At 45.3% G+C, this 15133-nt stretch overlaps 3 long non-coding RNA genes across 3 annotated transcripts; all 3 read left to right on the top strand.

The window, feature by feature from the left end:
- The first annotated feature begins 1048 nt into the window (after positions 1 to 1048).
- On the top strand, positions 1049 to 1379 carry LOC126609409 (uncharacterized). The gene is made up of 2 exons (XR_007618144.1): positions 1049 to 1124; positions 1171 to 1379. It is a non-coding gene; the product is annotated as an uncharacterized LOC126609409 (long non-coding RNA).
- Positions 1380 to 5013: 3634 nt separating this feature from the next.
- LOC126609410 (uncharacterized) lies at positions 5014 to 5759 on the top strand. Its single transcript, XR_007618145.1, has 2 exons — positions 5014 to 5152; positions 5229 to 5759. It is a non-coding gene; the product is annotated as an uncharacterized LOC126609410 (long non-coding RNA).
- An 8093-nt stretch (positions 5760 to 13852) lies between these two features.
- On the top strand, positions 13853 to 14223 carry LOC126609408 (uncharacterized). Its single transcript, XR_007618143.1, has 2 exons — positions 13853 to 13962; positions 14056 to 14223. It is a non-coding gene; the product is annotated as an uncharacterized LOC126609408 (long non-coding RNA).
- Positions 14224 to 15133: the final 910 nt, after the last annotated feature.

Consider the following 15133-nt stretch of genomic DNA (forward strand, 5'->3'; position numbering starts at 1 on the left):
GGATGACGGAATGCAGACTGAATAGCAGTAACTATAGCTTCCCCTAACTGAGCAATATCAGGGAAACTATGCTCTGCTGAGTACCGGAGCTCTCTACGAGACGACATAGTTCTGATAGAAGACATCACAAGGATTAGAATATTCAAGAACTATATAGGACTGCTAAACCTAGGCTCTGATGCTAAATTGACACACCCCAACCGAGATCAAGGCACGGTGGCCGTCACGTGAAGGTGACGTAGGAGTCAATTACAAAAGTAATTACTCCTAATCAGAGCATAAAAAGTCTAGGGGCAGTCCAGTAGGACAAGTACTAGTTATACAGTACCAGGAATGTCCTACTATTATTTAGATATGTCAGAACCGCCGAAATCCCCAAGGCTACCGACATCAAGCTTACCTAAAACCTGGAGGGGCGCAAAACAGAAAACGTGAGTGGGCAAAAACAAATGTTTTACAAAACCATTTCATTTATCAACATATCTAACCCCTCGCTATAAAACATGTATAATTTTTCCCAGAATCAAGATATATGCATATATATAAATATATATATGAAATTATATCAATTCAAATCATGCTCCATATAATCATATTCATATGTATGTGTAAACACGGAAATTCCTGAAACGAAAGAGACAAGAACACGTGTACAAAATAATATTTGTATTAATGATTTAGGGGTTACAATCTCTTCTACGAATTTGGCCTCTGATTCTATCTTTGAAACGTGTAGATGTAGTGTTGTTGATCCAGGGGCCGTCGAGGCTTGATCTTGGACGAACAGTTGATGAATGATGAACACCTTCTTCAAGGGCCGTCGGGGCTTGATCTTGAATGGGTGGAAGTTCTTCAAGGGGCGTTGGGGCTTGATCTTGAAGGAGGATTTCACGAAGAACGAAGAGGGCTTTCTTGATCCTTCGGGATTTGCTTGAGAGCTTCTAAGTTTCGAGGCTTCAAGGCTTTGGTGTGGTATGACTTCTCTTCCAATTTGGGAGTAGAGAAAGTGTATGTAAAAAAAATCCTCCCTTGATTCTTTGATGGAGGAGCCTATTTATAGGCTTTGGGAATGAACCACCACCATCCATTTGTTTTGGTGGATGTTGTAGGTGAATTGGTGGATTGTTGTAGGTGAATTTGGGTGGAGGTTGTAGGTGAATTTGGGTGGAGGTTGTAGGTGAATTTGGATGGATTGTTGTAGGTGAATTTGGGTGTATGTTGTAGGTGAATTTGGGTGAAGGTTGTAGGTGAATTTGGATGGATTGTTGTAGGTGAATTTGGGTGTATGTTGTAGGTGAATTTGGGTGAAGGTTGTAGTTTTAATGCAATGGTCAACATTTATTTCACTAAAATTTCAATGTTTACAAATGTAATTTTAATGTGATGGCTAACATTTATTTCAACGAAATTTCAATGTCTACAAATGCCCCCACTTCAAGGCGCGTAGTATACATGTGCTTGTCACGTGTAGAAGATGCGTTTTGAAGTCCCTTAATGTAGATGTCGATCCAAGGGCCGTTGAGGCTTGATCTTGAACTGGTCTGGGAGTTTCTTCAAGTGCCGTTAAAGCTTGTTCTTGAATTTTGTTTGAAATTTCTTCAAGGGCCGTTGAGGCTTGATCTTGGATGAAATTGGACCACAAGGAGCTTCACGTAGTAGACGATCCTTGGCTTTGATAATGGATGAATCGGCACGTATTTTGTTGTGCTTGTTGACTTTCCACAGCTTTGATCTTGAACTAGGCTGGAGGAGTTTTCTGGTTTCCTCCAAAGGACTTTCCACAGACTTAATCTTGAACTGGATTTGACTCAAGGGTGGTGGACACTTGATCTTGAGTCAGGGTCGTTGAGGCTTGATTTCGAACTTAAACATGACCACGAGCAGTTTCAGGACATGCATGCTTTGAAAGATCAAGGAAGTTCGCAGCATTTTCATATGAACCCTGAGCAGTTTGGTCAACAGTATGATCTTCAAGATTGATGGGCTCTTCTTCCAGTTGGTGACTTGATCTTTAAGGATTATCGAGGCTTTGCTCTTCGGTGACAGTGCCAGCGAAGGGTTGTTAAAGCTTCTCGAGCCTTTTGGTTAGAGCAACGCTGTCCAGCTTGGATCTTTACTTGAACTCTTCCGTCTGGATTGTGTGGTTATGCAGGGAAGGGCTTCATGCTTCATGATTTATTCCAGCTCGTTGTATTGCATTCTTCTCTGCTTGTTTCTTTTGCATAGCTGAAGCGGTGTGCAACCTTTTGCCTTTAAATGGTTCTTCGGAGCACAATCTCTCAGCGACTCACCCATGCTTGGCAGCTTCAGTGCAAAGCGCCGATGTTAACAGATCCACACTCCTGAAGCATTTGCTGAGGGAATTCGGGACATATCAGCAGTTGAAGATGAGCACTCGAGAGCAACGCTAGGTAAGTAACCAGGCAAAGGTTCCGGGCAATCAGTTCCTGGTTGGACATTTAATTTCAGGTTCCGACTGATTGCATCCTTTCTCCTTGTTCAGCAGGCAAGAGCAAGGGCAAAGGAGAAGATGGGGGAAGAGCATGATATGAGATACCTTTGCTTTCGACCCCAGTGATATGAGATACTTTTGCTTTTGAAGAAGTAGCGGACGATCAGCACATGCATTCGTCGTGCTTGTCTCCATATGCTTCGATGCATCATCTTCATCTGCATCATCTTCACCTGCATCATCTGTTTTCCAGGCAGACGTGGTATACGAAGAGGAAGCAAAAGATGTTGAGGATGAGTACTCGAGAGCACGGCTAGGTGAGCAATCAGGCAAGGTTCCAAGCAGTCGGTTCCTTACCAGGAGCTTGAGTGGAGGTTCCGACATATTGCTTTCTTTATCCTTGTCTTCGCAGTGAAGAGGGAGGACAAAGAAAAGGATAGGGAGAAAGCATGCTATGAGATACTCTTGCTCTCAACCCCAATGATATGAGATACCTTTACTCTGGTGTGGCTTGGTTGAAGAGGCATTTCTAGGGAGGAAGAAAACTGAGTTTTGGTTGCAGATGCCCTCGGCGAGGAAGAAAGGTCAGGCTGGATGTGTTTTCAGGGAGAAAGAAACTGAGTTTTGGTAGCAGATGTCTTCGGCAAGGAAGAAAGGGGTCAGGCTGGATGTGTGTCTTGCTATGGGATGGAGGTCGAATTATATGGTGAGCTCTCAACATCAAGTGGCAGGGTGAGCGTGGCCTTGTCACCCACGCTTGTCGGCAGAAGTGCGGTAGTTGGCATAATGGACCTCACGCGTTTTCAACTTTGTCAGTGATATCTGACAAAGTTGCACGTGATAGCCGAAAGCTGAGATTGTGTCTGAAAAGTGTCGACGGACTTTACGCAGGAAAATCCGGGTTTTGAAATTCGGAGAGTGGTGTCTCTTCGATTTACGAACGAATGGTTGTGCTGCCTCTCATTTTTAAGAGGTGTCAATTGTATTCAACACGCACAATTTGAAGATTGCCTGCCCGTGAAAAATTATCTCTGCTACTCTTTGCTTCATCCAACCTTTTTTCTTTTAGTATTTTTTGAAAATGGCTTCCCCTTTTAACATTTGCTTAGATTTGAGTCTTAGCAGTGACACAGGTGCACCGCGTCAGGGTAATGTATGGCGCCCGTCTTTTTTTTCTTCTAATAGCCCTCTTACAGTTGAGGACTCTGTGATGAGGGATGCAACCACGGCTACGGTTGTAGCTAGAAACCTCATCACTCCTAAAGATAATAGGATACTTTCACGACGGTCCGATGAGTTAGCTGTTCAAGAGTCCCAAGCTCTCAGTGTCCAGTGTGCGAACTCTGTTTCCAACATGGGCCAACGCTTACTTGCTCGAACTCGCCAGGTTGAATCATTGACAGCCGAGGTGGCGGCTCTTAGTCAAGAGATTAGGCAGCTCAAGCGTGAGAATAGAGAGTTGCATGTGCTTGCAAATAGTTATTCGACGAGCATGAAGAGGAAGCTTGATCAGCTGACGGACTCCGAAGGTCGAATTCAAAGTGACCATCGGAAGTTTGTGGATGTATTCCGGAGGCACTTTTTGCCTTCGTCATCTGGAATTCGACCAAGTATTGAGGCTCCGAATAAGCTATCTTCAGTGCCTCCCTCCTTTAGGGTTCCACCGAGTACCAAGGCTCCAAGTACTGAGGCTTCACACAAGTGACATTCGTGAAGGCTTTTTTTTTTTTTTTTTTTTTTTTTTTCGTGTAATTTCTCGGAGATATTAATGGACATGCCTTATTTTATTCAGTATGTTGTGTTGAAATGCAAACAAAACGCATATCTGACTAAGATGCATTACTTTCCTATGCACCCACTTCCTTTTAGATGGTGACTAGTGCACCCATTTTTTTTTAGATGGTGACTGGAAGCATCATTTTGTCATCACCACCCATTTCCTTTTCCATTATTGACTTGCGAATAGTAATACACACTCGTGAGTGGCTTGACGATAGCACAGTTGGTTTTTTTTTTTTTTTTTTTTTTTTTTTTGTGGCCTTCCTCACTGCATTGCGTTCTTCTCGCATGCGGACCATCTTTTCACTTGCACAATCACCTTATCACAATCTTCATTGGATGCGGATTGCTTTTTTACACAGTCACTGTATCGCATGCGGATCACTGTTTGCACAGTCACTGCACTACATGCAAACCGGTTTTATTTGCAGCTTGTTGAGACCAATATATATATACACACGCATTCATACACACATGCATACATACATAGGGCATTGCGTAGTCTTTACATAGACACTGCACCAGCTTACTGCCCTGAATCTTAATTGCACTCTCCTGTTTCTTTGCTGCGACGTGCTCTTCTCGTCTGCCGTGTGGTGAGCTCGGTGTTGGACAAAAAGTGGTGCAACTTCTTCAACCCCATCACCCTGCAGTCGGTCACGTCTATGTTCATCGTGTTCATCCGAAGTCTTCACTGCGGCAGAGGAAAAGCTCACCATCATCAAAATTAGGGCAGCAACAACAAACTTCATTATCCTGCAAGCTTCAGAGAGAGTTGCATGAGAGTATGAGGACGGAAGGATGAAGGACTGCAGCATGGTTGCTACAACCGCTCGGGCTTCCGTTTATCGTCCTCGATGGCGCTGCAAATGTTTCCACCAATGGAGAAGAGGAAGGAGGGCGCTGCCTTCACTCTGTGAGGTATGTTTTATTGCTGAGGACGGTTTACCGCATATATATATATATATTTTTTATTTTTTATATAGTGCTCTGTCAGGCTGAGGTTGCTAAACCGGCGAAGAACCTAGGAAGGCATCAAAAGTCTGCTCTGCTTGACTCGGTCAGAGAAAGTGAATGCGAGTGCAGGTTCGAATGACAAGGCCGAGTTGCTTTCCCCGTCTTCAACCGCTGCAGCTTCATTCTTGTTGCTACAGGTTCGTCTTTGCTGTGGCTTGGAGAGAGAGACGTCGCTGCAAAGGAGAGAGAGAGAAACACCACATCTGGATTCAGATTTTGTGCATCTGCAGGTCTTCCTTTCGTTTGTGGGTGACTGTGCAACTTTTATGAGAGGAAGAAGAAGAGTCAGCGGAAAAGAAGGTGTTTGCAGACGAGGTCGCGTGGCTGACTTGGAGGTCCACTTGCTTCGGGTGTGCGCACCATGTGTTGCAGGTGGGGTTTTGCTGTGTAATGCCTTTTGGTCACAGTTTTCCCTTGGTGGTGACGTTGGCGTAGTGCTCACCTTTGTAATATGGCTTTGTAACCAAATCATTTCTTTAAAGAAATAAAATATTCATATCTTGAATTGCTATTTATTCTTCAAAGTGTTTGTGTTTTTGTTGGTGATGTGACTGTACTTGAAGTTTTGAAGTTTCAAGTTGCCTACGTACCCCCGGTTGATGAGGGATCAAGTCATAACGTAGTTCAAATGAACGATGATTTTTTTTTATAGTGATTTTGATGATGATTTTGCCGTACACAGTTTATGCTCTTGCGGGCCAGGAGCTTTGTGCCGTGTGCAGTTTAGGCTCATGCAGGCAAGGAGTCTGGTCGTCGCCTTTTTAGGGGTAGTAGCGCTTCAAGAATCTACCATTGATGGGACCGATCTTCAAGCCGTTTTCTGCCATGATTAAGTAGGCGCCATTCGTGTAGACCTCTTGTATTACGTACGGTCCATCCCACTTTGATGTGAACTTGCTTTTTGTCTTGTGAGTCGTGATGATAGGCCTTCGTAATGCAAGGACGAGATCTCCAGTTTGGAAAGACCTTGGGCGGACCTTCTTGTTGAATGTCTTGGATAGCCGCGCTTGGTAGCATTCCAAGTGTTGTTGAGCTTCGAGCCTTCTTTCGTCGAGTGATTCCAACTCTTGAAGGCGCAACTTTGCATTCTCTTCATCAGTCAAGCCTTCTTGTATAGCCATCCTAAGTGAGGGGATTTGACTTTCTAGCGGTAGAACAGCTTCCACGCCATATACGAGAGAATAAGGGGTAGCTTGGGTAGGAGTCCTATGCGTCGTCCTATATGCCCAAAGTGCTTCGCTTATTCTTTCGTGCCAGTCTCTCTTTGTTCGGCCGATCACCTTCTTTAAGAGGTTGCACAATGTTTTGTTGAAGGCTTCTGCAAGACCGTTGGCCGGAGCATGATACATGGAAGACTTGTGCTGCTTGAACTTGTATTTCTCACAAAGCTCGTCTACAAGTCGGTTGGAGAACTGTTTTCCATTGTCAGTGATAATGTAACGAGGCACACCATATCTGTGGATGATATGCTCTTTGATGAAACGGACAACAGTTTCCTTTTTTACTTCCCTTAGGGGTATGGCTTCAGCCCACTTGGAGAAGTAATCTGTTGCAGCTAGGATGTAAGCTTCTCCTGCAGATGACTTTGGAGTAATTGGTCCCACAACGTCCAATCCCCATGCATCGAATGGCCATGAAGCAGCTGTAGGGTGTAACGGTTCAGGTGGTTGATGTATGAAGTTGGCGTGGAATTGGCAGGCTTGGCACCTTTTGGCATGTTCCAGGCAATCCTTCACCATGCTTGGCCAGTAGTAACCCATTCTTTTGAGCTGGAAATGTAGCTTTGGTCCAGATTGATGCGCCCCACACACGCCTGAATGTGCTTCTTCCATGGCTTGATTGGCTTCTTCCTCACCTAGGCATCTCAGAAGTACTCCTTCGAAAGAGCGCCGGTAGAGTGTTTCTTTGTAGTAGAGGAAGCGAGGTGCTCGTCGACGTATTTCAGGGCGGTGTCTAGGATCATTTGGAAGTTTCCCATACTCCAAGTAGTCAATCAATGGTTGTCTCCATTCTTCAACATTGACCGGAAGTACCGAGATGACATTTGTATCATCTAGTAGCATTTCGGTGGCGAGGGGGATGACCCATCTTTGGCAAACTGGCACATCTGCAGCTTCGTCTTCTCCTAGTGTCATACTCGAGGCCAGGTTAGCGAGAACGTCTGCCATTTGATTTTCTTTTCTCGGCACATGTTCTAGTGTTACGGCCTCGAACTTTTGTAGCAGCTGAGTTGCCAGTCGGAAGTACGGAACGAGATCATCTTTCCTCACCTCGTATTCAGTCAAGAGTTGACTAATTATGAGCTTGGAGTCGCCATATACCTCAAGGGTTGTGATTTCCATGTTGATCGCCATTTGGAGCCCGATGATTAGTGCTTGGTACTCAGCGACGTTGTTGGAACATAATTCGCTTAGTTGGAATGAATAAGGTAGTATTTGCCTTTGTGGCGACATGAATACTACTCCTGCCCCCACTCCGTCTGCTCGTGCGGATCCGTCGAAGAACATCGTCCATCTCGGGAATACGTCAATGTAGAATACCTCCTCGTCAGGCAAGTCGTCTGAGATTTTCCAATCGGCTGGGATTGGATGATCGGCAAGGAAGTCCGCTAATGCTTGTCCCTTGACGGCTTTAGCTGGGACGTAAATGATCTCGTATTGATTGAGAATCAACGCCCATTTAGCTAGTCGCCCTGTCAAAACTGGCTTGGACATGACGTATTTAACCGGGTCAGCTTTAGCAACCAAGTGGATGGTGTAAGCATGCATGTAATGTCTGAGCTTCTGGATGGCAAACACCAGGGCAAGGCACATTTTTTCTATTGGGGAGTAGTTCAACTCAACGCCGGTGAGTGTTCGACTCAGGTAGTAAAGCGCTCCTTCTTTCTGGAATTCGTTTTCCTGTGCCAAGAGTGCTCCCACTGAACCTTCCTGAGCGGCGATGTACAATATGAGCGGTTTCCCGGGCACAGGCGCCCCTAGGACGGGTGGACTTGATAAATATTTTTTTATGCTTTCAAAAGCATTGTGGCACGCTTCGTCCCATACGAACGGAACATCCTTTTTCATGAGTCGGCTAAACGGTTGACAACGCCCTGCAAGGTTGGAGATGAAGCGTCTGATGAAGGCTAGTCGTCCTTGTAGACTTTTCAGCTCGTGCAGGTTTCTTGGCTCAGGCATGTTTTGAATGGCCTTGATCTTCGATTGGTCCACTTCAATGCCACGGTGCTTGACAATGAAGCCGAGAAACTTTCCAGAGGTGACGCCAAACGCACACTTTAACGGGTTCATCTTGAGGTTGTATTTTCGCAGCCTTTGGAACACTACTCGCAAATCCTTCAAGTGATCTGATCTTCTCTTTGTTTTGACCACCACGTCATCCACATAACATTCTACGTTTTTGTGTAGCATGTCATTGAAGATTTTCTGCATTGCTCGCTGATATGTGGCTCCAGCGTTCTTTAGACCAAAGGGCATCACCTTGTAGCAGTAGATACCTTTTGGAGTGCGGAATGCTGTTAGTTCCTCATCTTCGAGAGCCATACGAATTTGATTGTATCCAGAAGAGCCGTCCATAAATGAGAGTGCCTCATGGCCAGTGGTTGCATCCACCATGATTTCGATGATCGGCAAGGGAAAGTCATCTTTCGGGCAAGCGTCATTGAGGTCCCGAAAGTCTACACAAACACGTATTTGTCCAGATTTCTTAAGGACGATGACGATGTTGGAGATCCACTTGGGGTATTGCACCTCTCGAATGAAGCCTGCTTCGATTAGCTTGTCAATCTCTACCTCGATTTGTGGAATGAGCTCGGATCGATAGCGCCTTTGAGTTTGCTTTATCGGTCTCGTTCCAGGCTTAACTGCAAGATGATGTACAGCGATGACAGGGTCAAGGCCGGGCATTTCCTTGTAAGTCCAAGCAAAGACGTCTTTGTACTCTGATAACAGTTGGTAATACTCGTCTACCTCGTCCGCACTTAGCAGCGCACTCACGAAGATAGGTCTCTGCTCCTCTTTTGTGCCTAAGTTGAGCTCCTTGAGATCATCGACCGTGGATTGCCCCCCATCCTCCAGTTGTGGTGGCGCAGCAGTGACATCTTCTTCGGGGATCTCATCTTCTTCGCTTTCTTGGATCGTGATGTGGAAGACATCTTGGAATTCCTCTTCGGTGTCGTCCTCTTGGGCTGGTCGGCATGAAGATTGTCCAGTGTGGATGATGGTGCGCCTTCTTACTTTTAGTGGTCCATTTGTGTCCACCTCCAAGATTGCTTGGCGCTTCATCCTTGAAGGAATTGAGCTTTGAATATCACATTTTTCTGCTATCATGTCGAGCTTTTCTTCCTTTGACGTTGTCTTCCTATTTCTAGAAAATTTCTTGTTGTCTTCAAGTCTTTCCAAAGCTGACTGACGAGGAAGAGAGCTAGTCGTGTTGCTTTGCTTCTTAGGTTTTGACAACCTTTCAAAAACAGAGCTTTGGGATGCTGGCATGTTAAGTCTCTTGAAGACGGAGGTTCGGTTTTGACCATCAATGCGGTTAAGTGCTGACATTCTGGGTCTTGAACGATTCATCCTATCGAGGACTGACGTCCAAGGGGTGGATTTAGGCTCATCATGATCTTGTTCAATACTCACGCTGATGTGTTGAGTGCTAGCATTTTTCGCTTTGCTTGAAATCTTCACAGGTGCATTTGATGTGAAGCCTAGTCCAGCTTTGTTGTTATCAACTCTGTAACCGTGCTTCTTCAACTTCTTTTGAGTCTCGGTGAGGTCACGTTCTTTATTGTTAACGGTGTTTGAAACCTTCTTTCCATGATTCAAAGAAGAAGCGAAGTCGTAGCCAGCTTTCGACATGAGTTTATAGGCGTTTGGATCAAAACCTTCTTCGGTCCTCTGGGTTGGGAGAAAGCTTGGTTCCACCCCCTTTGGTAAAGCTTTTATGAAGCCTTGTGGTAGTCTTGCGACCTTAGTGCCGCCTAGCTGTGTCAGAGGTAAAACTGCATTCGTCTTGAGCAACTTTACATTATCCATATGCCTCTGTGCATCGGCTTTGTTTGCTCCAGTTTCGAACGGAGATTGACCATTCTTTCTTCTCGACATCGGGATGTATCGGAAGACGGGTGTGTTTGGTCCATTTGAGGGCGTCCTACTCCCCTTTGTTGTTGCACGTTTAGCCAGCTCATTATCGTTCTTGCTTGAAGACGGCGTAACTTCTTCTTCTTGCTTCTTGGGCATGGCTTGTCGCTCCTGCTTTTTAGGTGTTGCTTTGCCCGTGGATTTGATCTCTTTTGGAAGAGCTTCGGGCACCATGTCTTCATCCATGTAGAACTTGGCGTCTGCGAAATGTGATTCGGCTTCAGTGAATGGTTTGGCGTCGCCATAGATCACCTTCACTCCTTCTCGGTAGAATTTTAAGCATTGGTGAAGGGTGGACGGTACTACTCCATTCGCATGGATCCAAGGCCTTCCTAAGAGTAAGCCGTAGGAAGTTCTTGCATCAATCACGTGGAATATCGTGCTCGACTTGAGTTCACCAATAGTCATCTCCACTCGGATCATGCCCATCGCTCTTTGTCCTCCTTGATTAAAACCTTGGATTAGTAGACGACTTAGGGACAGTTCATCCGCCTTGATGCCGATTGTAGTCATTGTCGACTTTGGCATGATGTTTATGGCTGATCCACCATCCACAAGCATGCGGTTGACTTTGTGCCCCTTTACATACCCAGAGACGAAGAGAGGACGGTTGTGAGGCTTGGATCCTAGCAGCAAGTCTTCATCGGTGAAATGGATTGCGTCCTCGATGGCACAACATGTGGCACATTCATGTGGCCGAGGCTTCAAGCCTTCGTTCTTGCTTTCTTGCCCTTCGTGTTCATTGGGACTTTCCAAGACAGCTGCTAATGCTATTCGCATCTTCTTTGGTAATCGTAACGCTTCCTCAATGCTAAAGTGTGTTGGCAGACCTTCTTCGAGCGTGAAAGTTTTTTCTCCCTCAGTGGTTATATCTTTGCCTTTTGAAAGTTCTTCCATTTCCACTTCGACCATGTGGCATGCAGCGATAGTGCACTGTTGGAAGAAGTCATTTGGGAAGTACTCGTACAAGGAGATAGGAATGCGTGGTTCTTGCTCCATAGGTTCCCCAGCATACGTTGGCTTATTGACTTTTACGTTTCTTTTAGGCTTCCTACTGTTGCGGCGACGGTATTTTCTCACTTGTTCCACCTTTGGTCTTGTGGCTTGTGGTTTTGGTTTCCTTGTTTTTTTGTAGGTCACCAATGTCCATCCTTCATCATCATCGGTATACGCATCTTGTTCGTTTGCCCCCGGCGATGGTTGTGTAGAAGGCGCCGTGTAGCTTGCACATTGATGGGAATGGTCGTGTGTCGCTTGGAGAGGCACGGGATCGAAGGATCCGAACGCCACCGTAGTAGTATGTGTTGCGGCTGTGTCCTCAAGGTCTAGCTCGATTCTCCCTTGTTGCGCTAGCTTCATAATGAGTTCTTTGAGGACGAAGCACTTGCCCACGTGATGGCTTACGATACGATGGTACTTGCAGTACCTAGGATCGTTCGTTCGATTCATTTCTTCAGGGCGCTTGCACTCTGGTAACTCAATTACCTTCTTTTCCAGCAAGTCATCTAACATCGCATCCACGTCTGAGTCAGGAAAAGGGTACGTCTTTTGCTCCAACTCTCTCAAGGTGTTTTTATACTTGTCTTGGGTGCGAGGAGGCTCACTTCTCTTTGTCTCCTTTGCCTTGGTCTTGGAGGAAATCTTGATAGGCGCAGAGGTGGTCTTGATAGGCGCGGATGAGGTTTTGATGGGGGTAGTGTTGACAATAAAAGTTTCCTTGGCAGGTTTTTTTCCAGTCTTGTCCACACTCGGGGCGAACACCTTATCCTTCTTGAAATGGGTGATCGGCTCATTCTTTCCGTGATTGGCGATACTCAGCTCCATGTCGTGGGAACGCGTTGCCAGCTCCTCAAACGTTCTTGGTTTTATGCCTTGGAGAATGTAATGTAACCCCCAGTGCATGCCTTGAACACACATCTCAATGGCAGAGGTTTCAGAAAGCCGATCTTTGCAATCCAGACTTAATGAACGCCATCTATTGATGTAGTCGATGACGGGTTCCTCCTTCCACTGTTTCGTACTGGTCAGCTCCAGCATGCTTACGGTGCGGCGCGTGCTGTAGAAGTGGTTGAGGAATTCCTTTTCTAGCTGATCCCAACTGTTGATAGACTCGGGCTCGAGGTCGGTGTACCAGTCAAAGGCGTTTCTTTTCAGCGAGCGCACGAACTGCTTGACGAGGTAGTCTCCCTCTGTTCCAGCATTGCTGCAGGTTTCAATGAAGTGGGCGATATGTTGCTTCGGGTTCCCCTTTCCATCGAACTGCATAAACTTTGGTGGTTGATAACCCCTCGGCATCTTCAAAGCGTCAATCTTCTTGGAGTAGGGCTTTGAGTATAGTACGGAATCATGTGAGCTTCCTTCATACTGCGCTTTGATGGTGTCGGCGATCATCTCCTGCAGCTGCTGGATAGAGAGAGACCCCATGAGTGTTGCCGCTTGGTCTGGCTTCAGCGTCTCTTCGACGTTCTCCAATGGAGGTTCCTCATCCTCGTCGTTTTCCTTCTTTACTGGATTATCCCCTTGCCTGACTTTTTCATCGGGCTTTGCATCTAGTTGGTTAACGAGTGCTGCGATTTGCAGGTCTTTTTCCTCCACAGTCCTTGTGAGCTTTGCGATTGCTTCATTCATCTGAGCCAGCTGCTCCTCAATTGAAGTTGTTCCAGTAACCATGACTTGCATAGCTATGCCGCTGCTCGAGTCGGTATCGGAAAGTAAGGATTCAGAGTACTTCCTCTGGCTTTCCTCTCTTGGCGCCCTGAGCGAGGCCAAGGTGATCACCGGTTCGAACCTCGGGTGCTCTTGTGCCTTCGGCGGAGTTGATGAAGGGGCGAAAGAGGCGGCGGAAAGAGCTTTTGCCTTGCTTCGAGTTATGATGCCTGAAGTGATGCCCCCTGCCGTGATGACGCTTTTGTTTCTTGCATCGGCAACGGGAACAACTCGGGCCTTTTTTGACGCCATTAATTTTGGAAGTGCGCTTGAATTTCTTGAACGGAGAAAGAGATGAGAGGCAGAGATTAGTCCCACTGGGCGTGCCAAATTTGTAAACACGGAAATTCCTAAAACGAAAGAGACAAGAACACGTGTACAAAATAATATTTGTATTAATGATTTAGGGGTTACAATCTCTTCTACGAATTTGGCCTCTGATTCTATCTTTGAAACGTGTAGATGTAGTGTTGTTGATCCAGGGGCCGTCGAGGCTTGATCTTGGACGAACAGTTGATGAATGATGAACACCTTCTTCAAGGGCCGTCGGGGCTTGATCTTGAATGGGTGGAAGTTCTTCAAGGGGCGTTGGGGCTTGATCTTGAAGGAGGATTTCACGAAGAACGAAGAGGGCTTTCTTGATCCTTCGGGATTTGCTTGAGAGCTTCTAAGTTTCGAGGCTTCAAGGCTTTGGTGTGGTATGACTTCTCTTCCAATTTGGGAGTAGAGAAAGTGTATGTAAAAAAAATCCTCCCTTGATTCTTTGATGGAGGAGCCTATTTATAGGCTTTGGGAATGAACCACCACCATCCATTTGTTTTGGTGGATGTTGTAGGTGAATTGGTGGATTGTTGTAGGTGAATTTGGGTGGAGGTTGTAGGTGAATTTGGGTGGAGGTTGTAGGTGAATTTGGATGGATTGTTGTAGGTGAATTTGGGTGTATGTTGTAGGTGAATTTGGGTGAAGGTTGTAGGTGAATTTGGATGGATTGTTGTAGGTGAATTTGGGTGTATGTTGTAGGTGAATTTGGGTGAAGGTTGTAGTTTTAATGCAATGGTCAACATTTATTTCACTAAAATTTCAATGTTTACAAATGTAATTTTAATGTGATGGCTAACATTTATTTCAACGAAATTTCAATGTCTACAGTATGTCATGCCAAGATATCACAGAGTAAGCAATTCATGTAAGAATAATTTCATATAAATATAACATGTTAGTCGGAACCCCTGTGGTAGTCTGTATGGCTGAATTCATAGCTCAAAATCAATCCAGCCGGAGTCACACTACAATAACTTATACAGCATTATACTACACAAGAGTTGGAACCAAATGAAAAGGTCTGTACGACAATAATGGGTGTAATATAATCATGCTCAATACTACTCACACATAATAGTTGGGCGACAAATCGCTAGTCACCTACGAGTCGAAACCACCTAAGATGGTCTATGCGACAAGACTGTGCACCTAAATTGGATCCAATATGAGCATATGGTGCGGGATGTGACATAATAAACAGGCATGTGCCATATCTCTGGCTAAATCACAATCACCCTAGGTGCAGTTTTATGAGCTCAACATTATTCAATCACATATCGCACCATTGATAATTCATATAAGCAAACATAACTTACCTGAGCTTACCTGAGCGTCCACATCACCACAATTATATATAATGCATCATATATCAATTCATATACGAAATATAAATTCATATGCATGGCATCTAAGGCATACTTTCGTTTAAACACATATTTCTGGGAAAATATCAAGTATATATATATTGAAAACCAAAAGGCCACTCACTGGTATGTCGAAGGGTCGTAGCCCCCGAGTCGCCCTTGAACACGCTCGTCCTCGAGATAAGTCTCATCTATATAACTATAAAAACGTTATTTTAGAGCACATACACAAAACTAGCTAATAACTTCTCATACGTAGGTCAAATTGGGTATATGAATATACCATAGTGACCTACACAACCTCAGGATCATCCCCAAATTTTTAGAATAATTTTTAGACCCCTCACGCTCAGCCACGC

The sequence above is a fragment of the Malus sylvestris genome, chromosome 16 (genome assembly GCF_916048215.2).
Source record: "Malus sylvestris chromosome 16, drMalSylv7.2, whole genome shotgun sequence".
In the NCBI taxonomy this organism is placed as follows: Eukaryota; Viridiplantae; Streptophyta; class Magnoliopsida; order Rosales; family Rosaceae; genus Malus; species Malus sylvestris.